The sequence below is a fragment of the Tursiops truncatus genome, chromosome 14 (genome assembly GCF_011762595.2).
Source record: "Tursiops truncatus isolate mTurTru1 chromosome 14, mTurTru1.mat.Y, whole genome shotgun sequence".
In the NCBI taxonomy this organism is placed as follows: domain Eukaryota; kingdom Metazoa; phylum Chordata; class Mammalia; order Artiodactyla; family Delphinidae; genus Tursiops; species Tursiops truncatus.
In genome coordinates, this window is record NC_047047.1 from 55,505,078 (window position 1) to 55,531,225 (window position 26,148).

At 39.4% G+C, this 26,148-nt stretch overlaps 1 pseudogene; it reads right to left on the minus strand.

Moving 5' to 3' along the window:
- Positions 1-935: 935 nt before the first annotated feature.
- Positions 936-1,529, minus strand: LOC117307906 (zinc finger matrin-type protein 2 pseudogene; annotated as a pseudogene).
- Positions 1,530-26,148: the final 24,619 nt, after the last annotated feature.

Genomic DNA, 26,148 nt, shown 5'->3' on the forward strand with positions numbered 1-26,148 from the left:
CTAGGAGCAAGATGGGAATAAAGATGCAGACCTACTAGAGAATGGACTTGAGGACACGGGGAGAGGGAAGGGTAAGCTGGGACAATGTGAGAGAGAGATAGTGTATATATGGACACATATACACCACCAAATGTAAACTAGGTAGCTAGTGGGAAGCAGTCGCATAGCACAGGGAGATCAGCCCGGTGCTTTGTGACCAGCTAGAAGGGTGGGATAGGGAGGGTGGGAGGGAGGGAGACACTAGAGGGAAGAGATATGGGGATATATGTATATGTATAACTGATTCACTTTGTTATAAAGCAGAAACTAACACACCATTGTTAAGAAATTATACTCCAATAAAAATGTTAAAAAAGTAAAAAAAAAATAATAAAATAAAATTAGGAAAACATTGGCTGTCAGGTAAAAGATCCCCTAGATCTTTAATATTGGTTTATGAATATTTGCTGCTATGAGGAACGTTATAGGAAAGCTAAAGTTCTGCCAAGTTACTTTCAGTTAAAGTCCATGCGGACAAAATATAGTCAATAATAATACTTGACATTGGTCCAGGATAGTTTCCCATTAATTTTTGAATTGCAATATACTCTGAGAACTACGGTGAAAAACTTAGTTTAATCCACTTTACACGTTTGGAAAGGCAGGTACGCAAAGACTGTGCTTTTTTTTTTTTTTTCCCAGAAGAGGTGTTTTTTCTTTATTGGGAAGTCAGATGATCAGAGGTCCTCTGTCTCCAGTGAAATACTGAGGCTGAAGGAACATGCCATACCACATTTCTTTGCATCCTGTGCTCTGTCCCAAGGTAGAGGGAACCCACAAACACCCACCCTCTAGCCCTCCCCACTGCCAGTCTTAAGGCCTTTCCCCAGTACCCCCCAAAAGATGACGCCCACACCACAAAGTTAGGCCTGGCAAAAAGCCAAGCATAGAAAGCCTCAGTAACTCTTGGTGGAACCAAAGCCAGAGAAGCCCATCACAGCTGCCACCTCATCATTCTCCTCAAATGTCAAGTCCTCCTCAGCCCTCCTTTTCTTCTTCTCCTTCTGTTTCTCTTTCTTGTAGGCTTTGGCCTTTTCCTCCTCTGAGTTCCTTCACCCTTTCCTCAAAATCATAATCCTTCTGCTTCTCTTTGTTTTCTTCTTGTGGACTTCAAAACGTTTCGTCACCTGATCCAAAGTGGAACGTTCCACACGCGTAGACATGCCCAGGTTTCGCTGATGTTTCTTTCCATTAATGTGATCCAGGAAGTTGATGGAGTCTTTCACCACACAGTCACAGACATTGCAATAGTATCCTCCCATCTCAGACTGTGGGGTGGTCTTGGTAATGACGATTGTCTTCCCAAGTTTGGATTCCAGGTCCACCTTGGAGTCCCGATGCCGGAGAAGCTCTCACGTGACTGGCTGCACTGGTTTTCCATCCTTCTTTTCTCTCTCTTCTGTGAGCCTCTTCTCAGTGAGCTTCTCATATTCATCTTTGGCCCACTCTCGGCGAAAGTCCAAGTTTTTTGTCCCACTGCCCGACGCCATCTTCACTGCGAATTCAGACTGGTTTTTAAGAGTCGTCCAACAAATTGAGAGGAAGAACCAAGATTCAGTTCAATTCAGTGTCTCTTCTAAATCCTATTGCTTTCCATCTTTGAAAAATTGTGCTGAGTGGGAATTTAGGATTAATTTTGTTTTTATGTAGTCCTCTGAATATACCATGCTCCTTCCTGTCTCAAAGCCTTTGCACGTGACATTTTCCTGCTTGAAATGTTCCCTGCTTTCTCCCAGTCTCATTTCCCTTCAGCTAATCAAACTGCCTTCATTTTCAGATCCCGGTCCCAGCATCTTTTCTTTAGGGAGCCTTCAGTTACATCCTGTATTAACTCAGATGCTTGCTGTAGATATCGGTAATATTTTCAAAACATGTCACAGTGTTCTGTTTTTCAGTTTGTGTGTGTGTGATTATTTGTGTCATGACTTTGTTTTCCCCTTAGACCGTAAGCACTATAAGAGCAGAGCTTGGGTTGATTTTGTTCTCCATTGTATCTGCAGGGGAAAGTATGCCTAGTACATACTAGAAAAATTAAATTTATAAAGGTATACGATACTTGAATAAAGATAATATTCTAAAGGAAATTGTATTTAAATTGTAGAAGAAACATAAATAGAAAGAAATAAAGAATATAAGAAAAAAGTGTTATGAGCGGAAATTAGCTCCTAAAAGTCCTGAGACCAAAGGAATTCCAGGAACCACCTCCATTGAAATTTTCTTAAACCTGGGAGTGGTTCTATAAGTTGCTTTCTGTTATTTACTTATATGACTACAACAGTAAATGTTAGAGCGTGCTTACCATAAGTTTTAGCATCCTATGTCTGCCTGGAGATTGTGATCACTAATTAGTAAATAATGGGTGCCTTTGGGGTACAGGGCACTAAGTGAGGCATTTTATGGAAATCAGAGTAGACACTCCTTTAGCATGAAGTTGTGCTCTGCATCTCTGGGAATGTACACCGTATACTAGAAAAGAGGTGAGGGGTGAAGAGAGGGTCAGTAAAGGATTTTAAAAAATGTTAAAGAACTGTTTACTTAGATTAACTTGCCCTGTCACTACCATATAGTTTCCATGTTTAATTTTTTATTTCCATCAATGAAATTCTCTTCAAAAAGTGTCATTTCTTTCCCCAGTTGACCTGAGTAGAATTCTCCGACCAGTGTTTATTGAGTGTTTAGTATGTGCGAAACACTTACTAGGTCATAGAAAGATAAGACACATTCCTATCCTCCAGAGAGCTTGCAGACTCTGAGAGACAGAGGAATAAACTGTGGCAGCGTGATAGGTTTTGAGACATGGGGGCGCCGTGGGTATGATGAGGGCACAGAGGAAGAGTACTCACAGTGATTCTGTGAGTTTCCTAAGGAAAGTGAGGATTAAACTTATTCTTGAATAACTCACAGTGATTCTGTAAGTTTCCTAAGGAAAATGAGGATTAAGCTTGTTCTTGAATAACCAGCAAGAGTTGGGCACGTGAAGAAGGAAGAAAGAAGAACAGGCAGTTTAGAAAGAGGGAAAAGTATGGGCAAAAGGACGGAGGAGTGAAAGACTGAGGAGTAGAGTGTTTTTTCAGGGGGTAGCAGGGCCATTGGGAAGCATCTTGACTGTCTTCATAGGATGGTTGGATTTTATTCTGGAGGTGGCAAGAATCATCTGAAGAATTTTAAATAGCGAGTGAGGGAGATACGTCATCACTTGGTGACTGATTAGACAGATAAGATTCAGGACGGATTGTAGAATAATTCTTTAGATTCTGATTTGGGCAAGACAGCACGGAAGGAGGAGTAGGTCTGATGGGTAGATAATGAATTGTTTTTTCTCATTAAACTAAACCTGTAGCATATCCAAGTGGAGACCAGGATAAACAGATCTGGAGACCAGGAAAACATTTAGGGCTACAAACAGACAGATATTTACAAATAGATTATTATAAAGGTGGTAGTTGAAAACAGAGGTATGAATGAGATGTTCTTAGCAAGCACACCCAGGGAGAGGAGAAATTATCCCCATTTGTGTCTTGTGTTGAGAATATTTTGGTTTTGCCATGCAGCATTTATTCATCTTACTCCTTGAAAAAGTACCTGTATTTCCTTTGGGTTGCTACATCTATCTAACGTTTATTGCAAATGCTTGAGGCTAATCCTGTGATCAGCTCTAGCGGTGGCCATGTAAGTAGGCATAAGTCAATTGGCTAATTCCATTCCTCTGGCCTCAGTCATTGGCTCATTGATGGGAATGTGACTGAAAACAGGCAGAAACAGGACATATTTGAACTATTGGTGGTGGTAGGAGGATTCTCTCTTTTCTTCTGGACTTGAATCTGGAGGATGTTGATCTAGGAGTTCTTGATCTAGGAGTTGTCGGGGGCTACCTTGAATAGCGTGAGAACAAAACCAACACCAAAGAAGCCAGAGCCAGGAGACGGAGAAAAACAGTCATGACCAAAACCTCCCTACCCTGCTCTACTTAAAAAGTACTTAATGACATTCCATTAGAAAAAGTCTCAAGCATTGTTAATGTGGATTACAAGATGCTGCTTGATCTTGTCCCCGGCTGTCTCTCCAGCCTCATGTTTCTCTCATCTCCTTGTAATGTGCCATGTTCCTTTCCATATAGGACCTTCGCATATGGCATTTCTCTGTTTAGAGCTTTACCCTCCTCTCTTTGCCTAGTAAATACCTGCTATTCCTGAGACCCGAGAGCCAGTGCTCTAGGAAAGAAGGCCTTTCCTGGCCAGCATATGCCCAGTCGGGGTTACGTGTCTTATTATAGACTAGGAGTGGTAAACGTTTTTCTGAAAAAGACCAGATAATAAGTATTTTAGGCTTTACATGCCATGTGGTCTCTCTCTATCACAACTACTCAACTCTGTTGCTCTGGTGTGAAAGCAACAATATGTAAATGGAGAGACATGCCTGTATTTCAATATAACTTTATTTACAAATACAGTCAGTGGGCCATAGTTAGCCCACAGGCCACAGTTTCCTGAGCCATTTCTATAAGCCTTTGTTTCCTTCCGAGCCACGAGCCCAGTTTGTAATTAAATATTCATCATGGTAATTATTTGATTAATGTGTGTGTCTGCCACCAGATACTAAGCTCCATGACATCAGGAACCATATGTTTTTGCTCACCACCATATTTCCAGGATTTAGCATGGTGTCTGGTACACAGTAGAATTTCGTGCATGTTGTAGTTTTATGTTTAAAACATAATTAGAGGAGAAGGAGCCCATGAAGAAGACTGAGAAGGAATGAACTGAGGTAGTTGTAAAATATGGATGAAATGGAATCCTGAAATTTTTAAGGAGAAACTTTAAAAAGAAGGGCCTAGTCAACAGCATCAAATGCTACAGTCAAGTGACTAAGACAGGAATGGAAAAATTTCCCTTTGGCAGTTAGGGAGATATGGATTAAGCACGGAGAAAATACCTTCACTGGAGTCGTGAGGATCGGCAGGGGCAGTCAGAAGTCAGATTATTTCTGAAGAAGAGAAGATGGGAAATATAGACAAGTATTTTGTGAAGTTACTGTGAAGGAAAGGAGTGGGAATTATAGCCAGAGGGAGATTTAAGCCACTTAAATTAAACCAAAGTTTCTGGAATAAAACAGAGCAATATTTTCTTGACATTACAGTAGGTAAAAAAGAGGTCTTAAACAGAACACAAAACCACTAAACATGAAGGAAAAATGTGGTAAATTGGACCCCATGAAAGTGGAACACTTCTGTTTACCAAAGGACACTATTTAGGGTATTTAAAGACAAGTTACAGCATAGATCTTTTATATAGGTATAATATATACTAGGTATGCATATATTATGTATTAATGTATTTATATATTATATAAGAATATATAAGAATTTATACATAAAATATATTTATATTATGTAAGTATATATATGCATATATATATATGAAAGGGACAGAGAGAGATCAGGAGAAACATATCCACAATACATAAAGAGAAACAGGAAATAGGCACCCCAAATAGAAACATGGACAAAGCACTTGAACAGATCCTTCCTATCTGAATGGCCAGTTAACCTGGGAAAAGTTGGTCAATGTCATTACTCATCAGGTAAATGTAAATTAAAACCATAATTAGATATCTTTACACCTGTGCCGGAATAACCACCACTACCAACAAAATTGAAAATACCAAGTTTTGGAGAGGATATGGAACAACTGGATCTCTCCTATATTGCTGCTGAGAGAGTAACTAGATCCATTTACTTTGGGAAACTGACAGTATCTGCTAAAGCTGAATATATGCACACTCTATGATACAGAAATGCTACTCCCAGGTATACACCCCCCAAATGGGTACCTATGTTCAGCTAAGAATGTTCATGGTAGCCCTGTTTTACAATTCCTATTTAATAGAAGGTCCACACTGGAAACAAATTAAATCTATCACCCGTGGATGAATTTGTAGATTATTCCTACAGTAGGATACTATACAGCAATGAGAATGAATGGGCAAAGCTACATGCATGACATAACATGGATAGGTTTCACAAACATAATATTGGTCCAAGAAGCCAGACACAAGAGAATATATGGATTAATTCAATTTAGAGAAAACTGTCAAATAGGCAGAATTAACCAATGGTGTCAGAGGTCAGGATCGTGGCTATCTTTGAGAGAGGGAATTCCCTGGTGGGGGAACAATAGAGGTTTCTAGGGTGCTGGTAACATTCTACTTGTTGATATGGATGGAGTTTACAGAGGTGCATTTACTCTGAAAATTCTTCTCTTACGATGTTTGCTCTTTTCCCTGTGTGTATCCTATTTCAATAAACAAGTTTATTAAGCAAATGAATGCTTAGAGTTGTTTGCCACCATTTGTATGTTGATTGGAAAGGGCCAGTAAAAGGGAGAGAGAGGAGGAATTTGATGGGATGCTGCCCTGAGGAGGTGAGTAGGATGAGGTGAGGGCACAGGTGAGGGGGACAGCCTACCTCCTCTAGGATAGAAGGGAAGGTAATATGTACGTTTGCAGGGGTTAGAGAATGTTTTCAATCACACAGAAAGTCTCTCTTTTTCTTTCCTTAACGTCTTTTATCCTAAACTTTGTCTGTCTCTATCTCTCCCACGTTCACCCTTTTGGGTAGTTCACATTTCTCTGAAGAATTACAAAGAATTGCCTTAATGTGAAATTCTTAGAAGTGTTGAGGCTGTTTCTAGAAAGGTTTCCCAAGGGTTTTGTTCTTCGTTAGACCATTCTTATATTGATTAGTAACTAAGACAGATTGTGTTTTCTTTTTCTCTTCCTTCTGTGCATGTGAGAATAAAGATTTGATTGGGAGCTCTGGTGTAGGCACTTATAACAGGATTAAGTACAGAATAAAAATACCTTCTGCATGAAATTAAAAGATAATAAGGCCCTAATGTTTACTGAAAGCAATTTATTACGTTCTACCAGCTTGATTATCTCCTTTGGAGAGTGTGAACACTTCTGCCTGCTTCTTTCCCGTCACTGCCCAGACTTGCCTGGAGTGACTTACCACCTCACGATCGCAACTGAATTATCCTCATAATCGCTTCAGTTTTCCACTTAGCTGAAGTGATGGGGGCTTTCTTTCAGAATTGGGCCAAATCAGGCAGATTTCTTTGGAATGACTATACAACATGGTGTACAGAATATTTAAGGGCAAGATTTGCAGAGGAAATGAAGGTAACTTCTTGGGAATTAGAGCTCTGTAATCTTTTGAGGTTTCTGAAATGTTTTGACTGGCACAGTATCCCTGCATTATTAGACCATTTTCTTCAAGAACTTTATAGGTAATCTTTCTTTCTCACCAGTTCTCTCTTAACTAGTGGAGAGTGAGGTTGTGCAGGTTGTTTCACAGAACCTTTGTGATTAAGTCACTGAAGATCAAATAGAGGGAAGAAAATAGTATCCTAATGTATCCCAACTGTTGTGGCTCCTAGCTTTGTTCAGTAATGACACAAATCGTCTCTATATTATTTCTTTCTCTCATCAAGGGAATCTAATTTTTTTCCTTTCTGGTAAAAGACAAGATATACCTAGCTCTACGTACCCAGAACAAATTCTACAACATTTGAGGTTCAGTTTAAGTTCTATATCTACATGAATGCTTCCAACATTACCACAAACCTTAACTATCTTTATTTCTGTGAACATATAAAATGTACACATACTCTATCATACAATTTATTGTTAACAATATAACTGGTTTATCACATGTGCTTGTCTGGTATTTCCAACTATATTAAAGCTCTCTGAAGTTAAAAATCATGCATTGTGCTTCTGATTTGTAAACTCAGTGAATGGTTTCTGTTTTTTCATGGCATCTTAAAAAAAAGTTCAAGAACCCTATTAATATTAAGAAAGAAACCTACATCCTCAAGTCAATTTCATCAAATTTCAAATTAGATATTTTTGCAATAATTTACTTCTTGTTTGGAGTTCTTAAGAAAAATGAGATAATAAACGAGAGTTGAAGTGCAAACCTCAACCTCGGTCAAGATGAAAATGAAAAGAGAAGTAGGGAGTTATGAGTAGCTTGGCTGTTCAGGTATGGAAATAATTTTTTCTTCAATTATTTGGAGCATAGCCACACACATCTGCTTATGTGCCAGAATTTGGGTTTACACTGATGGAACTAATTTTACTAAAAATATCTTGACTCAACAATTTTATAACTTTAAAACCAAATGTTACTTTTATGGAGTTTTAGCCATTTCCTTTTTTTTTTTACTCTTTCTTTTTTCAAAATGCTAGAACTAAGGAAACACAATGGCAACTAACCATCAATGGAAGCTATTTTGTTATAATGACAAGTGACAGTTGTTTGTAATTATACCGTGAATTTCCATGAAAAAAATTAAGCTTGGCACACAGAACATCAATACCAAAGTACAAACACTTTTCAGCTTTTCTAAGCACCAGTTTTAATTTTTTAAAGATTGAGCTTTAATGTGTATAAAACTTTATTTTTATTTTTTATTTTGCTTTTGATTTTCTTAGGTCCTGTGAATGGTCCAGGATGCAGTCAGCAGAGTACACATATTTGATAAATACTAGTGAGATGAATCAATTTCATGACCACAAAATGCAGCTATTATCCCAGTTGGCCATTACAAAGATGTTTTCTAAGGCCACAACAAAGGTCAGACCAGGGCAGAATGGCAACCAAGGGTCTCCAGGTGGAAGAGGGGAATTGATTTGGGGGTGTTATCGAGTCAGAGAGGATGAGATGGCAGAGCTCAGCGACATTAGATAGAAGCCATTGCATTATGACTCACCTGGGAGACTGAGGTGTTGTGTCTTAGTTCCCGAGCCTCCTTCCCGCTCCCCATTCTCTTGTTCATCTTCCGTTGTTTCTCATTCAGTCCTATTTTACACCCCAGTTGGTCAAGAATCTTCTGTTTTCAATCACTTCCTATTTTCTTCACAAATTTTGTTTTGTTTCTAGGTTTCAGTCCCAATCAGTCCCTCCTCTCCTTTTGCTCTGTCTCTGGTATTGAGTATGTTTGTTGTTTGGTTGTCACTTTCTTTCCTAATTCCTGCAGAATTGGATCTCAGTTTCTTGTTCGTCCTCAAGGACCAGAGAGTCATTCTTCATGTAGAATTTTCAAAAACATGATTGATCTTATTTTTACAACAGACTTTCTGCTTCTTGACCAATTTGTGCCTTGGGTACTACTTCCTTCAAAATCCACAATGCCCTAAACCCACAAAATAACTCCATAGATGGAGTGCTGTAGGTCCGACAGTGGTAGCAGTAAGGAACTCATGATGTGTGTGTGGGAATTGGAGAGAGAGGATTGCAGTAAACCCCAGACAGAGATATGATACGGGGTATGTGATTATGAAGTGGAATTGCATCTGGGGAAGTAACAGAATTGGAGGACTGCAGGGGCTGAGAGGACTTTGGAGGCCCAATTCTTTGGCTGTGAGAGAAGAAAGATGAAAAAGTAGGAAAGGGAGAAATATGACATTGTGTATCGTGAGGCAGATTTATTTCCTTCCAATATGCCTATAGAACTGATAAGAGATTGTGGTGGCAGAATGAAGCGGTCTGTCAGTCAGGAAGCCAGATTAGCAGTGCACAAAGACAGCATAACTTTAGGAAGGGGCTGCTGTAGATTTCGGTGCAACCCCCCAGACAGTTATTAGGAGGTTGAGGACAGTTCAATGTCCGTGGTGCCTACTGCACCATATTTATTTCTAATAAGTAAAATAGAACATTTCATTTTTGTTTAATTTGACAAACATGTACTGAGGACTTATGATGGGCTAGGTAGGCCTGTGCCATACACTGACGATAGTAGAGAGAAACAAAAGAAGAAAGGAAGAAATGATAAATAATAAAGGGAGTAAGGAAGGTAGAAAAGATGGAAAGAAGGAGGAAGAAAGAAAGAGAATTGGTTCCTGTCCTCAGGGGATGTATCTTCTCATAAATTTTGTTGTCACTCTCTTAGGTTGCATTGATAAAGTATTAATAAATTAGAATGAAGTCACAGCATAATAAATATGAATGTTATAGGTTGCTTTAAGTGGATGGTCCACCAGCTTTCACTTTCTCCAGATTGTGTATGCCAGCCCTAAAATAGCTGAGTGACTGCTTCAGCTCAGCTGCTTCATCTTACGTATGGAGAACCAGGCATGGTGCCATTATTTATAAACGTGCCCTCATGGTGACAACTCTGGTTTTTGTTTCGCTTGTTTCAACATTAACAGATATTTGATACATGGTTTTTCTGTACTACAGATTTTGGTCAGATGGTCAAGTGGATATGAAAAAAAAAAATCAGGTCAGTGGCATCTATCATTTTCATGGTTTGAAGTAAGCCTGGGACAGAGACAGAGTCCATTAAGTTAAAGATTAAAAAAACCTGCCTTGGGGCTTCCCTGGTGGCGCAGTGGTTGAGAGTCCGCCTGCCGATGCAGGGGACACGGGTTCGAGCCCTGGTCTGGGAGGATCCCACATGCAGCAGAGCAACTAGGCCCGTGAGCCACAACTGCTGAGCCTGTGCGTCTGGAGCCTGTGCTCCACAACAAGAGAGGCCGCGATAGTGAGAGGCCCGCGCACCGCGATGAAGAGTGGCCCCCGCTTGTCACAACTAGAGAAAGCCCTCGCACAGAAACGAAGACGCAACACAGCAAAAGTAAATAAATAAATTAATAAACGCCTACCCCCAACATCTTAAAAAAAAAAAAAAAAAAAAAAAAAAAAAAAAAACCTGCCTTAAGATGGTAAAGTTAGGAGGTGCCAAGTAAGAGCATCTGTTTTGCAGAAATTGAGAACTAAAGCCCGCAGCGAGAACAAAAGAGTTTCCCTACTCCACATTTTAAGTTTAGGGGGCCCATCAGCTGTTGGGCTGTCCACTTCCCTACAGGGATGGCTAAGGAGTGCCTTTTCATCAGAGGTAGGCCCTCTCAACCTGGCTTCGCCTCTTTGAAGTCATGTAAGACAGAGGCTGGAAGTGAGCTGGGTTATGCTTTTTGCAGAGAGTGATTTTTCATGTAGAGAAGGTATCGCCTTCATTCTCCTTTCTGTGGGAGATGAGAAGGGGTATCCAACTGGTTGCTGTCTCTCAAGGCAAGGGAAAGGAATCACAGAGTTGGGGCAAGTCTGCTAGAGGGGAAAATGACCTCCAGTGTCCTGCAGGATCTCTGCCAAGCAGCTAAGCTTGCTCATCTGTCCTGATAAAGCTGAATCAGAGAGTTGGCATGCTGGTGTGGTTCCTCACGTTCTAAGCCCCCAGAGTTAGGGGGAATGGACTGATCTATGCCATTAGGCTCCAGAGTTGAGGGCTGTGGTGGGTATGTGGGATTGGGGTTGCCAGTTTTCTGGGGACTGCTACAGTAAGGAGTGGATGCTTATGTGCCAGAAGAATGCTGCTTGATGCAAGCACTTGGGGGTGCTCAAAACAAGAAGAGAGGAGTAATCTTGCCATTGGCAGCACATAGCAAAATATTTGTTTTCCTTCTCCCTTCTTTCTCCAGTAGTATCAACGATAACCCAAATGAAGGGGTCGGGAACCAAAGACTAGGAATAGTGTTGGTGCAAGAACATTCTCACCTATTGTGTGTTTAAAGAATTTTCTCCAATTGTGAGATTAAGTATTTTAATGAGCAGAATAGAGTCTTAAAAATGAAAGTGGAACTGCAACTAGTGCATGTTAAAGTTTTTGAAGAAGAGATTAATATGTCGTAATGAAATTCATTGCCCAGAGAAAAGGGGAGCTCAAGACAGTATGTTGGTTACAATTATTGGCAAAAATAAAGTTGTTTTATATTTATACCACATGACTTGATATTGCTCACTTTCAATAGTTAGAGTTGTGCTCAGTGAGCCCTGCAGGAGGTGGATAGCCCCAACAGCTGGTGGTACTTGGACTCTTTCATCCTTAGCTGTGAGCTTTAATGATTATCTCTGGGAAAAGAGGATATATTTCACTAAGAATTACACACTATCCTATTACACTAAAAATACCCTAGATAAAAACATGAAGGACAGACATCCTACTTAACAGTGACACTTTGAGAGTTTTCTCTTCATTGCTAGGTGTAAGAAAAGAGGCCATTGATCAAAAGTTCTCTTCAGCAGTTTATTGAAAGCCTTAGGCAGCAAGAAGAAAAGATACAAAAGATAAAAGGATTGGAAAGGAAAGGAAGATACAAAGTTGTCATTATTCACAGATGATGTGATTGTGTGTATTAAAAAAATCTTCCTAAAATCTATATATTAATTATTACAATAACAGTTTACCAAGTTTCCTGAATACCAATTAGTGGACAAAAACACATGGAATTTTCTGCATATTAGGACTACATATTTAGAGAATGATGCCATTTAAATAGCTTTAAAAATATCAAATGGGAATTCGAGGTTCCCATAGGATTATGGTAACTACCTAAATCTGAACTTCCTCCTGTATCTTCTGAAAATATTAAGATTAACAAAAAGAAGAAAAAAGCACACCCCTAATTCATACCTATAGCATAACTAAGAGACAGAGAATACTACAAACTTACTTGAACTTGTAAGTGGGAAAATCAATATCCAAAACCATCAGAGTCAACTCTTTATCCCAATCCAGGACAGAGTCAAGTAGAGACTGTACAGGAACAGGAGAGGGGAGAGGGTATTAGCAGGAGTGAAGCACAGATGAAATCACCCTCTGAACAAAGGATCCCACTCTCAGTGTAAATACTGAGAATCAATGTGAACCCTGGTGTAGGAGAGTGCCAGCTACTGGGGAATGAAATGGAAGAGGCTTGAAAGTTTATGAGACCAGAAGCGACCAACTTGAGAAGGCACCAGTTCTGGGGTACCAGGATGCAGTTTGGAACGAAGGAGGTTTTCTTTGAAGGCTGATTGGTAAAGGGAATTAAGGGAACAAGCAAGATATAAAAATTAAGTGCCTTACATGAAAGAGTATGATTAAGTCCCAAGAAATATCAGACATCCCCAAAGGTACATCTATTAAAGAAGCTCAGCTTTTCTGTACCAACTAAGAACCATTAATCCACCTAAAACCTTCACCTCAGTCTCTTCCCATGGAGAAACACCTGTTATTTATGATTCAGGAAAATTCAAAACATTTAAAATTGAACAGAAAATGTCAGGTAACACCCACACAAAGCTACTTTAAAAGGGAAATTAGAAGTGAAAAATCAAAGTTTTTCACACGGTAAAAACATTTCTCATCTCCCACACCACTAGAAAACAACTATGAAGCAGGGGGCAACTGAAATACATTTCAGCATTCATTAAATATCATTAAACAAGTATTTTCACACATGAAAGAACACTTTGAATCAGAAATCCAAAAACCTAGAATGGAGAAGAACAACAGCATAAAAAGAACAGAAAAGAAAAAAGTGGAAGATGTGAGACACATGTTGATCAAATAAACTCAGGAGAAACAGGTGAGAAAATTTTTTTTTATAATTTCAGAGACGAAGATGAAATTACAGCTTACTCAAGGGAGAATAGGTAGATGGACTGAAAAACGTGAAGGGGAGGCATGGAAATAGCCAAGAGTAGGAAAACCAAATTTAAAAAATAAATGGATGAGAAAGGATTAGATATAGAAGATAGGCAAAGAGAGTCCAACATACAAGTGATCGTGCTCTCCAAGGAAGTACAAAGAAAGTGATAGAAGTAATATTTAAAACTAATCCAATAAAAACAATTGTGGAAATTTAAAAATATACTTACATATACATGTTGGAAGGGCCTACTGTGTACCTGGAAAACTGACCGTAAATGTTACCTCTGAGACATATCCTAGTAAAACTTTTAGACTTAAGGAAAATCTTGAGATAGGCAAAAAGACCAAGTCATTTACAAAACAGGAAATCAGGCTAGTTTTGGAATTTTGACAGGAACACAGCATAAAGCAACAGTGAAACAGCATTGTCACAAAACTCAAGGAAAGAAAACATAAACTAAGGGTTTGATGTCCATTGAAGTTATTCTTCAAGTATGAAGGCTGTAGAAAAACAATTCTAAGCATGAAGAATTCAAGAAATACCGAACTTAGAAACCTTCTTGTGGAACCTCCTAGAGGATAAGCTTCATTAAATCAAGAGATGATTGGGGATAGCTCAAAGGCATGGTGTTGAGTATTTAATATGTTTAATTGTAGATCTAAGACCAAAGCAGGCAGGGGGGCAGTATGTGAATGTTATATGTTCTCATAAAATAGAAATAACACAACTAAAAAAAAAGGGTGACAATAAGTGAGACAGGAAGGGGAAAGTAGAATAAGCTCATTAATTACCATATAGGTAATAGGAAGAATTAAAGCTATAGTCGAAGGTTAAGTAAGGGAAATCAGGCTTAGGAACATGACAAAAGGTATTAGTATAAATATCACCATTAAAACAACAATATCACATTTTCTAAATACAAAAAATAAATGCTTAAGACAAAGGGAATAGAATACCTAAAAATATATTAGCAGAAGTACATTAAATACAATACAAAATAATACGGGGTAGAGACTAAATATTTTAGTTATATCATTAATTCTAACTGGGATAAACCTCACCAGTTAAAAGGAAAGTATTTTCAGATTGGTTTACAAAGAATATCTAAATTTGTCTAAGACAAATACACCATTTGCAACATGGAGTATTCGACAGCTTTACAAAAGAATATGGAAGATTCCTATCTGGAGTGAATTTCAGGGTGTCTTAGGTTTAAAAAAGTGGAAAACATTTCAAAGAATGTATGTAGTATGCTATTTTACAATTTTCTGTTTTCCTTTTACCCACCCCAACCCCAACCTAGTCTTTTAAATTGTTTACTAACAAATCACTAATTGCTTGAAGATGGTAATCAAAAATTTAAATAAGGGCCACTAAAACTTGAATATCAATTAAAAAGTGTCATCTTAAAAAAGGCTATAAATCGATGAGAATGTAGTATTTAATTCACAGAAATATACTGACATAGGTGTTTTGAGGAATACATGCATTCCATGGGAGATACCTGTATCTGATTTGGGCAGACATTATTTCTTAGATAAATTTGTTAGTAGAGCAAAGCGTTATTACATCTACTGATCATGCTGATAAAAAAAAAAAAAAAGATGACCAGTTAAAAAACACTCTTCTTCTTGAAGAGCAGATGAACAAACCTGTGGAAAATATGATAGCCTGGATCATTCCACATCTATTCCAACTCTTTGTAGTATTCCCTTCCATAGTACACATGTTGGAGAGCTAAAACCATCATTTCTCAGATGTCACTGTGGCCCAGATTTTGGATGTAATTTAGGTTCTACCAATGAGATGCACACATGGAATTGTGAAATCAGAACTGAATTAAATGCAGGGAGAGGCAATGGTAGGCAGGGATCCATTTTGCTGGCATTGCTCTAGCATAAGGGGCATGGCATTGAAGTCAGCAGTTCCGGCAGCAGCATCTGGACATCCAGGTCGTGACCTCGGCGGTGTGATGCTGGAAACAGCAGTTGGTGCAATGACGCAAAACCTCTGCACTTCTCTGGCAATCACAGATAGCTGTTTCCCTGTTGGGCCAGTTCTGGGGGTGTTCTGGGTGTCAACTCTGGAGCATAAGCACACTGAGTTCTCTGTACTGAAGCTCTTTACTCTTAGAATAGCTAGAGATATTTCCCTTTTCCTAAAACCGAATCCTAACTGATAAAATATCCTAGAAGGGGAAAATAATATCCTAAGGAAAATACCTTGAAAATTTGATGTGTGTTTTCTTGAAGTTCCTAAGCCATAGAATTCATTATTGAACACCCTGAACTATTAAACTACCAATAAATAGCAGCCTTCAATATGCGGAGTAACCTGGCCATTCATCCTCCAGTCTCCTTTGACATGGTCATTAGAGAATCAATCCCAAATCCATCATTCCCTTCCTACCTTGCTCCTACCTCTTATCTTTTGTTTACTACTTTTATGATTGCAGCAGCTACTGCCATATAATCAAAGCAAGCCACTTCTGTTAATTCTGTAACCTGCATCAGAGAGGGATGATTTAGGCTTTTTTAGGAAAATGCTAGGACCAGACTCGGGCCTGTCATCTTGGCCCAGGCTAAAGATAAATAGGGCCATCTCTACACATAAAGTTCCTTGTCATGGGGCTTTGGGGCCTGGCAGAGGAGCTTTCAAATGGACACCGTTCCTAGCTCTTTGCTGTTCCTGGGGAAGGTGAGTTCTTAGAAAATCCTTGGAGAAAAAGAGGATTGTATTCTATTACAAGAGTCAATAGTTTATCTAGGCTAAGACCTAATAGAGACCTGGAGTTTGATCATAGAAGAATGCTTGCCTAGGCCTGTCACATGCTTGTCACAGCAAGACTGGAAGGTTATTTAGGGATGGAAGGGTAAGAATCTTTCAAAGAAGCATGGCTGTTGGCATAGTAAGGCATGCTTATTTTTGTCTCATGCCTTTGCACTTGCTCCAAGGAAAAGTCTTCCCAACAGCTTTATGTGGCTGGTTTCTCTCCAATCAGAGGCAGTATTGGATATAAGAACATGAAGTCTGCCATGAACATGCCTCTAAATCTCAATTTTATCTATTAACATATCTGTGACTTGGGGCACAAATTCGTAACTTTGCTGTGTCTCAGTTCCCACAACTGTAAATAGGGATAATAACAGCGCTTCCCTTAGAGGGTTGTCGTGGGGTTTACATGGGTAATTACACATAAAGCAGTCAGAATGGTGCATCATATTCACCACGTAGATGTTAAGGTATTATTATCGTTCAGATGTTGGTTCTCTCCTCAGAAAACCTTGATGACAGTTATATCTAAGAAGTGATCCCCTGCTGTCACTGTCTATCATAGTACCTTAAGTTACTGTCTGCCCAGTGCTATTTAAAAATTTTATTAAAATTTTATTAACATTTAAAAATTTTATTCTCCCATACATATATACAAATAAATGTTCAAACCAAAGGTATGACTTAATCATATGTTGTGAAATTAATATAATATAGCATGCACAAAAATGAAAGCGAATAGAAAATATAGTAAACACTGGTTTGTGAAACGTTTGTTTCAGTCATTTAAATATGTGTGTGTCTGGGTCACAAAGATCCATGAATTTCTTATCGTAGGTCACGGTCAGTAAGTTTGAAAACCACCACACTAGAATGAAGGTCTGTGAGAGCAGGAATCTTCTGTGTTTTGTTCATCAAAGTGTCCCTAGCACCTAAAAGGGTACCTGACACAGAGAAGGTGCTTAATAAAGATTCGCTGAATGAGTGAAAAAAGGGAGATGACTTGCAATTTATGAATTCTTTTGTTTAATCAGCATTTGTTGAGGAATTACTATGAGTCAGGCACCATGATGGTGCTAGATACCGAGATTTAAAAAAAAAAAAAAGTTTAATGTTTTCTCTCCCTTACTAACAGTGCATTTTTGGATGGAAGGTTAGTATCCTAACCGTGTAAGGAACATATACCCCATAGGACCCAGTATAATATATAGCACATTTGGGCTTAATAGTTTATTCATGCATGCATGAAGTAAATGGTTAACTCCGGGTGGCAGGATTAACTTAATTTTTCAATAATCACTCAACAATCTGCCTTGCTAAGGTTTGTGGGCCTTAGAATTAAGGTTCCATTTTTTGTGACAGTTGATAATGCATTGACTTACTTATTTTTTCTTTTATTTACATGCGTGTTCTTTCAGGATCAAAATTGCAGTGAACAAACAGAGACTGATATGAAGACATTTCAGTCATATAAGCATTAAGCCTTTTGGGAGGCTTGCAAGGAAATACAGTCCTTCTAAGTATAACATGGGGTTTCTTAACTTTGGCACTATTGACAGTTTGGGCTGGATAATTCTTTGTTGAAGAACTGCCCTCTGCATTATAGGATATTTAGCTGCATCTGTGGCTTCCACCCCCCAGATGCCCATAGTACACCCCTCCTGCCTCCTGGAGCTAACATTATAAATTGCTCCCAGTTGAGAACCACTGATCTATCCCTCCAGTCATCTTAAAGTAATTCCCCCCTAGAGGTGAAAAATAATAGTAATCCTGGGTCCCAACTGCAACCATGAATTGGCTACTGATACAAGAGTTCAGCAAAATTCAATGAAAGCATTCTGTGAGAATCGTTTGGTTACATGGAATTTATAATACACAGAATTGCATATTTTATTATTATTTGTGAAACATGTCAGAAAAATTTAAAATAAACGTGAGTGTAAGTGAAAAGAAAATAGTAATCCTGCCTCTGGTTTTTTCTTTCATAGATCATGCAAATATATATGGAATTTATATTTGGAAGGAGTATAGGAAAAATCAAGTGGAGTTGTCATTATCACTGTATTTCAAGCCTCATCAGTGATATACTCATTAGTTCATTCATCTAATATTTGGGGTTTTCCCTACACTGGGAGAAAAATAGAATATATGAGGAGAGCTTATTTGATTTGACTGTTTCTGTGTATAGAAGATTTCAGTTGGTTGTGGATATTTAATTAGCATTGAAAGAGTTTGAGCTGGCTCTATACCTCTACAGACAGTGTTTCATAGGTCCAGGTAATGGCAAATCATAATATAATAATAACTCACATTTTCAGTCAAAGTACTTTCACACATATTACCTCATTTGATTTGAAACATTACTGCATGTCCAAGGTCCCTTGTCTAGGAAATAGAATTTTTTGGTTTTGTTGATTTTAATTTTTTGTATGATTATTAAATTTTTTAACAGTTTTTTTTAACATCTTTATTGTAGTATAATTGCTTTACAATGGTGTGTTAGTTTCTGCTTTATAACAAAGTGAATCAGCTATACATATACATATATCCCCATATCTCCTCCCTCTTGTGTCTCCCTCCCACCCTCCCTATCCCACCCCTCTAGGTGGTCACAAAGCACCAAGCTGATCGCCCTGTACTATGCAGCTGCTTCCCACTAGCTAGCTATTTTACATTTGGTAGTGTATATATGTCCATGCCACTCTCTCACTTCGTCCCAGCTTACCCTTCCTACTCCTCGTGTCGTCAGGTCCATTCTCTATGTCTGCGTCTTTATTCCTGTCCTGCCCCTAGGTTCTTCAGAACCATTTTTTTTAGATTCCATATATATGTGTTAGCATATGGTATTCGTTTTTCTTTCTGACTTACTTCACTCTGTATGACAGACTCTAGGTCCATCCACCTCACTACAAATAACTCAATTTCATTTCTTTTTATGGCTGAGTAATATTCCATTGTATATATGTGCCACATCTTCTTTATCCATTCATCTGTCAGTGGACACTTAGGTTGCTTCCATCTCCTGGCTATTGTCAGTAGAGCTGCAATGAACATTGTGGTACATGACTCTTTTTGAATTATGGTTTTCTCAGGGTATATGCCCAGTAGTGGCATTGCTGGGTCGTATGGTAGTTCTATTTGTAGTTTTTTAGGGAACCTCCATACTGTTCTCCATAGTGGCTGTATCAATTTACATTCCCACCAACAGTGCAAGAGGGTTCCCTTTTCTCCACACCCTCTCCAGCATTTATTGTTTGTAGATTTTTTGATGATGGCCATTCTGACTGTTGTGAGGTGATACCTCATTGTAGTTTTGACTTGAGGACATGGGGTGTGGGGAGGGTAAGCTGGGACGAAGTGAGAGAGTGGCATTGACATAAACACTACCAAATGTAAAATAGATAGCTAGTGGGAAGCAGCTGCATCGCACAGGGAGATCAGCTCAGTGCTTTGTGACCACCTAGAGGGGTGGGATAGGGAGGGTGGGAGGGAGACGCAAGAGGGAGGAGATACGGGGATATATGTATATGTATAGCTGATTCACTTTGTTATAAAGCAGAAACTAACACACCATTGTAAAGCAATTATATTCCAATAAAGATGTTAAAAATAAATAACTTGGAGGGAAAAAAATAAAAGGGGTCATCCCCCATTACAAAATAAATGAGTCACAGGAATGAAATGTACAGTGTAGGGAATTTAGTCAGTAAGAATGTAGTATCTTTTATGGTAACAGATGGTAAGTAGACTTACCACGGTGATCATTTGAAATGTATAGAAATGTAGAATCACTATGTTGAGAACCAGGAACTAACATGGTGTTGTGGGTCAATTACACTTCAAAATCAAACAAGTGAACTCATAGGCAAAGAGATCAGATTTGCGGTTACCAGAGGTGGCAGTGGTTAGAATTATAGGACGGTGGTGAGAAGGTACGAACATCCAGTCATAAGATAAATAAGTACCAGGGATGTAATGTACAACATGATAAATATAATGAACACTGCTCTGTGTTATATATGAACATTGTAGAGAGAGCAAATCCTAAGAGTTCTCATCACAGGAAAATAATGTTTTTTCCTTTTATTTTGTATCTATCTGAAATGATGGATGTTCACTAAACTTACTGTGGTAATCATTTCATAATGTATATAAGCCAAATCATTATGCTGTATACCTTAGACTTATACAGTGCTGTATATCAATTATATCTCAATAAAACAGGAAGGGGAAAAAAGGGGTCATCACCCGTGAGATCTTTAGGCAGAGTTTGGAGGTGAACTCTTAGATATACAAGCTTGCGGTAGAGTCCTGCGTGAAGAGAGACATTGCCTGCATCAAAGAAACTGCCCCGATATTTCTAATGGGGATTGTCTAAAATAATGCAAAAGTACCCCACGAGAGACACTCGGTTTGAGTAGAAACAATGCCTGACACATATTGAGCGTCTACCTCTGTCTCAGGAACTACAGAATGCCTTATTTGTATTAACTTAGTTCTCACTGCATGGGGAAATTAAAGCACAGCAAAGTTAAATAAATTGCCCAATTCATGTAGCTAGTTAGTAGCTGACCATGTCCAAATCATAACAGTAGAATAAGCCATTTCCTGCCCATTACCTCCGTTCCCTTCTCCATACCCCCTTCATCCCAGAGGAGTCAGAATGCAGCCTAGGTAGGGGTGGGGTAGGACAGGAGTCAAAGAGTAGGTGGGGATGTGGAGAAACAGACCTCTTTTCTCACTGCAGGCAACACTGTGAATCAGAAACAAGCTGTAGAAGGGATACAGTTTTACTTGAAGTGACATTTAGAGTTTTGTTAGTGAAAGGTCATTGTTCTCATGTGAGATTCACTCTGATTGACAAGGTTCTCAGAAAATTTCATTTCCTGAGACTGGCCAGGAAAGTCATGAGATCTGCCCTCAGTTTAATCTTAGGAGTAAGGAAGAATTAGCTTCACAGAGCTGGGAAGCTGGGAGAAAGGATGACATTGTTTTCTGTTACCCCCTCTATGGAGTGCCACTCTTTGAACGTGGCACACGTGACTTGTTGAGTAGTCTCTGTGTGTAGAATGCTGGATTCAGAGATGCAGAGCGTCTTAGAGGGGGCTTTTCCCTTAGATTATAAAGATGGATGGATAGATAGGTAAATATTTAGATAAACAGAAAAGCCAAGACATAAAAAATCAAAACATATTTTCATTTATAGCTATGTAATATATAATATAGCTATATCATGGTTCAATGTAGATATAAACATATTTCATTTACTTGTAAAAATACCTATGGTGGTTAGAATGCCTGAGGATAGTTTTATGCATAACAGTGGAATTTGGGGGAGAGCAGAGGAGGCAGCCTCCACAGCAGGAAGCAATGGGGCATCTCAATCCTGCGAAGAAAATATGTGGGAGGATGGGAATAGATAACTCCTGAAGTTAAGGGAAGGATGCAGAATGCACGTATCAGGTAGAACAGAGTAGTTCTTCATTGGTAGCAAAGAGGAGGACAGTCAGGCCAATAGGACCGCTGTGGACAGCTCTAATGCCATCATCTTATATTTAATCTAACTTCCTGTGGTCCCATACAGCCTAGTAAGTCACACTGAAAACTTATTTTACTGCCTCAGGCCAAATAGCCTAGGGGAGTCTTTGTTTCTGTAATCGAAAAGCCATGTAAGAATCAAAGGTTTTCGAGATGAGCTATCATCTGCATCCGCAGAATTCAATACCCCACTAGAAGTGAAAGAAGCCCTTGATTATTAAATGTCTACTTTAGTCAGAGAAACACGCTGGCGACAAGGTTAAACAGCAAGCTTGCACATTTTTGTTTGCTGAATCTGTGAACAGGCTGGTGATAACTCTGTTCTTTATGGTAATTGATTCACAATGGTGGTTGCAGAATTTCTTTTCCTGGCTATGCAATGAGGAAGAAGGAGGAAGAACAAACGTTTTTCTCTAGAATGCTTAAATCAATTTTTCTAGTGTTTTAAATGCTTGGAGTCCTAAGAAGCCTGTGCATTATGTAGCTGAGTGAAGTGGGGTTTCAAATGGTTGCATTCATTTCTGCCCTCAGGTCAGCTAGCTTATCTCACTGAGGTAAGGAAAAACTATACTTGAAAACTCAAAAACAGTGTCCTTTTCAGCTGAGTCCCATAAAAAGTAAAACCAAATTGCATAGGCAGGGACTGTGGCTCGTGCTACTTATTTTTTCAGGTTTATTTCATATCTGTATCAGACTGATTCTCTGCCTTCTTATTTTTGTTTCATTTATTTATTTTGGCTGTGCCAGGTCTTAGTTGTGGCATGCGGACTTCTTAGTTGTGGCGTGTGAACTCCTAGTTACGGCATGCATGCAGGATCTAGTTCCCTGACCAGGGATCGAACCCCGGCCCCCTGCATTGGGAGTGCAGAGTCTTACCCACTGGACCACCAGGGAAATCCCCTGACTCCTTTGTATCCAGTGGTAATTGTGATAATTTTAATGTGGCTGATTTTAAAAAGTGGCTCCGAATCTAAAGATGGCCAGGACAAAGGAGAGGACATTGCATTTTGAGAGATCTAATGCCTTTGCCATTAAAACCCCTGTAATTATTTGTATAATATAAACATCTACAAATAAATTAATTGGTTTAATGCAGTCTGGCTTGTAAACTGAAAATTTTCACTTCTATTCAATAGAAAAATAACAGGAAAGAGAGCAGCTATTAACTTGACCTTGCAAGAGCTATATCTTGTGGCTCTCAGAGGGCAAAGGATCTACTGACCTTGTGAATTTTCACCTCCATTCATCCTTTGGACAGTTATAATTTTTTCACCAACTGTGTGCTAAGTCATCATTCTCATGACTGGGTCTCCATAAAACCTATGAAGACACATAACATCAGTGCTTTATAGCTTACAGTCTTAAAATTTAAATCCTTGTATCTTCTACATGCTTAGGATTAGCTCCCTTTCTTTCAAATGCTTGGAGAATCTATTTTCAACCTTTCTCTCCTGGACTCCACTGCCCCTGCCCTTTCCCACTCCACCACTCCTCTTGCACCTTTCAACAGCTCCAACTATTCTGTAATACGTGTGACATATCAAATCTGTTTTCTCTGAAAAGGGGATCATTCTCTGTTGCAGAATTTGGGACCTTTTTTCTTAAATCAAGGAGAGCACCAGAACGTTCCCTGAAAGAAAAAGAAAAATTAAAAACTGCTTAATTCTAAAATCACTTAATTATCTCTTAGCCTGCAGCTCACTTCATATTAAAAAAAACCCTCCAAAATCCAACTCTCCATAAAAGATGCTTTTAATTCACCCTTTGCCAGAAAACACTGACTTCTTTACTGAAGGAAGTCCTGAGTGTTTACTATTTAATTCCCAAACCACATCATTGATTTACCTTTTCTTCTACCTGCAGATACTTGTTACTTTCCATCATTAAGAACACAGATCTTAAACTAAAAAAAAGGCTAAAGATTAACAGGCTTAACATACATATACTACAGAAGGTGACTGCTCTGTGTTGTCAGACATTAAATCAAGCTGTGTAAGAGTTTCTTTCTTGGTTGGCTGACAACAGAGCAGCGAGCTATGTGAGGAGAATACTGTAGTATTTCTCTTGGGCACTTTGACAATCAAGTGTGATAAGTCACATACCATTTTGTGTGCCAAGGCAAGTACAATTTAAAAAAGAAAGCTCCTCTTAGTTGGTGAGATTAGTAGGAGAGTGTTCTTTTTTTTTTTGTGGTACGCGGGCCTCTCACTGCTGTGGCCTCTCCCGTTGCGGAGCACAGGCTCTGGACGTGCAAGCTCAGCGGCCATGGCTCACGGGCCCAGCCGCTCCGCGGCATGTGGGATCTTCCCGGACCAGGGCACGAACCCGCGTCCCCTGCATCGGCAGGCGGACTCTCAACCACTGCGCCACCAGGGAAGCCCGGAGAGTGTTCTTAAAAAGATGAATTGTATTAACATGCCTTAAAAAAGTCTTTTTTCATCTTTCTGCAAACTAAAAGTATAGACCTATATTCTGATCTGATATCTAACATGCTTAGTCTCCTTTGGAGCCAGATATCCATTAAATACTCTGTTTGGGAGAGAAAAATCACTCTTGTTTTTTAGATGATGGATGTCAATATTTTGGATTTTTGTACAAAAATAACAGACTGGTCCTTGCTGGGTCTAAGTGAAAACTTATCTTCTAGGGCCAAAGAACCACACCAGCCCCATCTATGTACACACACACACACACACCTGCCAGTATATATTTGCATAAATAATTTGGGGAAGAGAGTCTGTGAGGATAGAAATTTAGTGTACAGGTATCCAAGGTAAGAAAGAGAACAGTAGAGAGAGCTGCCTCTAGTTCCACAAGGGTTGCGTTGGACTAAGTCTGCATCTCTTTCTCTCTGGTTCTGCTTCAAATATAGTACATCCTAGTTTGGGCACCATCAGGACTGAAAGGTCATCATCCTGTCCTGAGTATCCTGTGCGTTTTCTGATTCATGCATCCCAGGACACGGCACCCTGGGCAAAGTGATAATCCCCTGATGAACAATGCAGAACATAGAGGAGAGCTTGATGCCTGGTGGGGCATGGCAGATGCCCCCATATATACTGGATGCCATGCTGAGGCCTGGTGGGTGAATGGCAGTGCCTGGTGAGCACACACTATGTACGTGCTGTGAGACATCTCCCAGGCACTTGGCAGGAATGTTCTCTAAGAGGCTACCCAAACAGGGCAGCGTATTCCCTGCCCTGGTTGGGTGACCTCAAGAACTACAGCAGTGGTTTCGGTTAGAGGGGACTGAGGGCTGCAGGGAGCTGACAGGACTGGTGCAAATTTGATGAAGACCAGTTAATCTGAGTTATTTAAGACATACATATCTTTTTATGTAAAATGCCTTTTCTGAAAATACTGTGGCTTTGAATTTACAGATTTAATTAAAGTGTTTATTTTCCTAATCTTTAAAAGCTTTGTGAAAAATACTCCTCTTAGAATTGGGTTCCGGGCAAAAGCAGTTTACCTTCAGCAAACTTAGGACTTTGTTGTGTCATAAAATATCCCCAAAGCCCCACCAGACTATAGGGACAAACGAAAACACATTAGTATGAAAACTCAAATTCCACTACCTGAATGCCTGTACATCCTCACAGGAACCTCATTCCATGGCTGGTGGGATTTGCAGTAGTTCTGCTGTGAGGAGACTGAGGTATTGATGTGCTAGTGATGAGTCTGCTTCTGCCTTGGATGACCTTGTGTTCCTTAAAGGCACTCCTGTTCCTTAAAGGGACTAGAGCCTTTTCTTTAACCCCATTCTCCATGCTTGATGTTCTGGTAACTGTAATTACCTCCTGTGGAGGGCTGGACCCAGAGGAGGGAGTACTTGCTTCATCCTCCACCACTGCTGTAAATTCATCCTTGCGGCCATGATGTCATTGCCAGTCAGATCTGATATTGTCCATTGTGGTATCTTACCTTCTGGGTGACTCTCTAACCCACCCAGGATATCATTAGTGATTCTAATCCCCATTTGAGTCTTCCTTGCTCTCCCAGGGCTGCCCTCTACACTGATGCTTCTCAAACTGAAATATGCACATGAAACCCATGGAGATCTTGTTGCAGTGAAGATTCTGATCACTAGGTCTAGGGTGGGGCCTGTAGTTCAGCTGATGCTGCTTGTCCAGGGACTGCACTTTGAGTAAAAAGGCTTCTTTACCCAGAGTGCTTCCTCCTCATACTTCTTCCTGCTGGGTCTCAGATTCCTCCCCCTTCTTTCTGATTCCTTTTCCCAAAGTCCTTACATACTTTTGTTGGGTTATCATGAATCCTTTCGAAATAAAAAGTACCAGGCTATTTGTTGACCCAAAATGAGGTGAC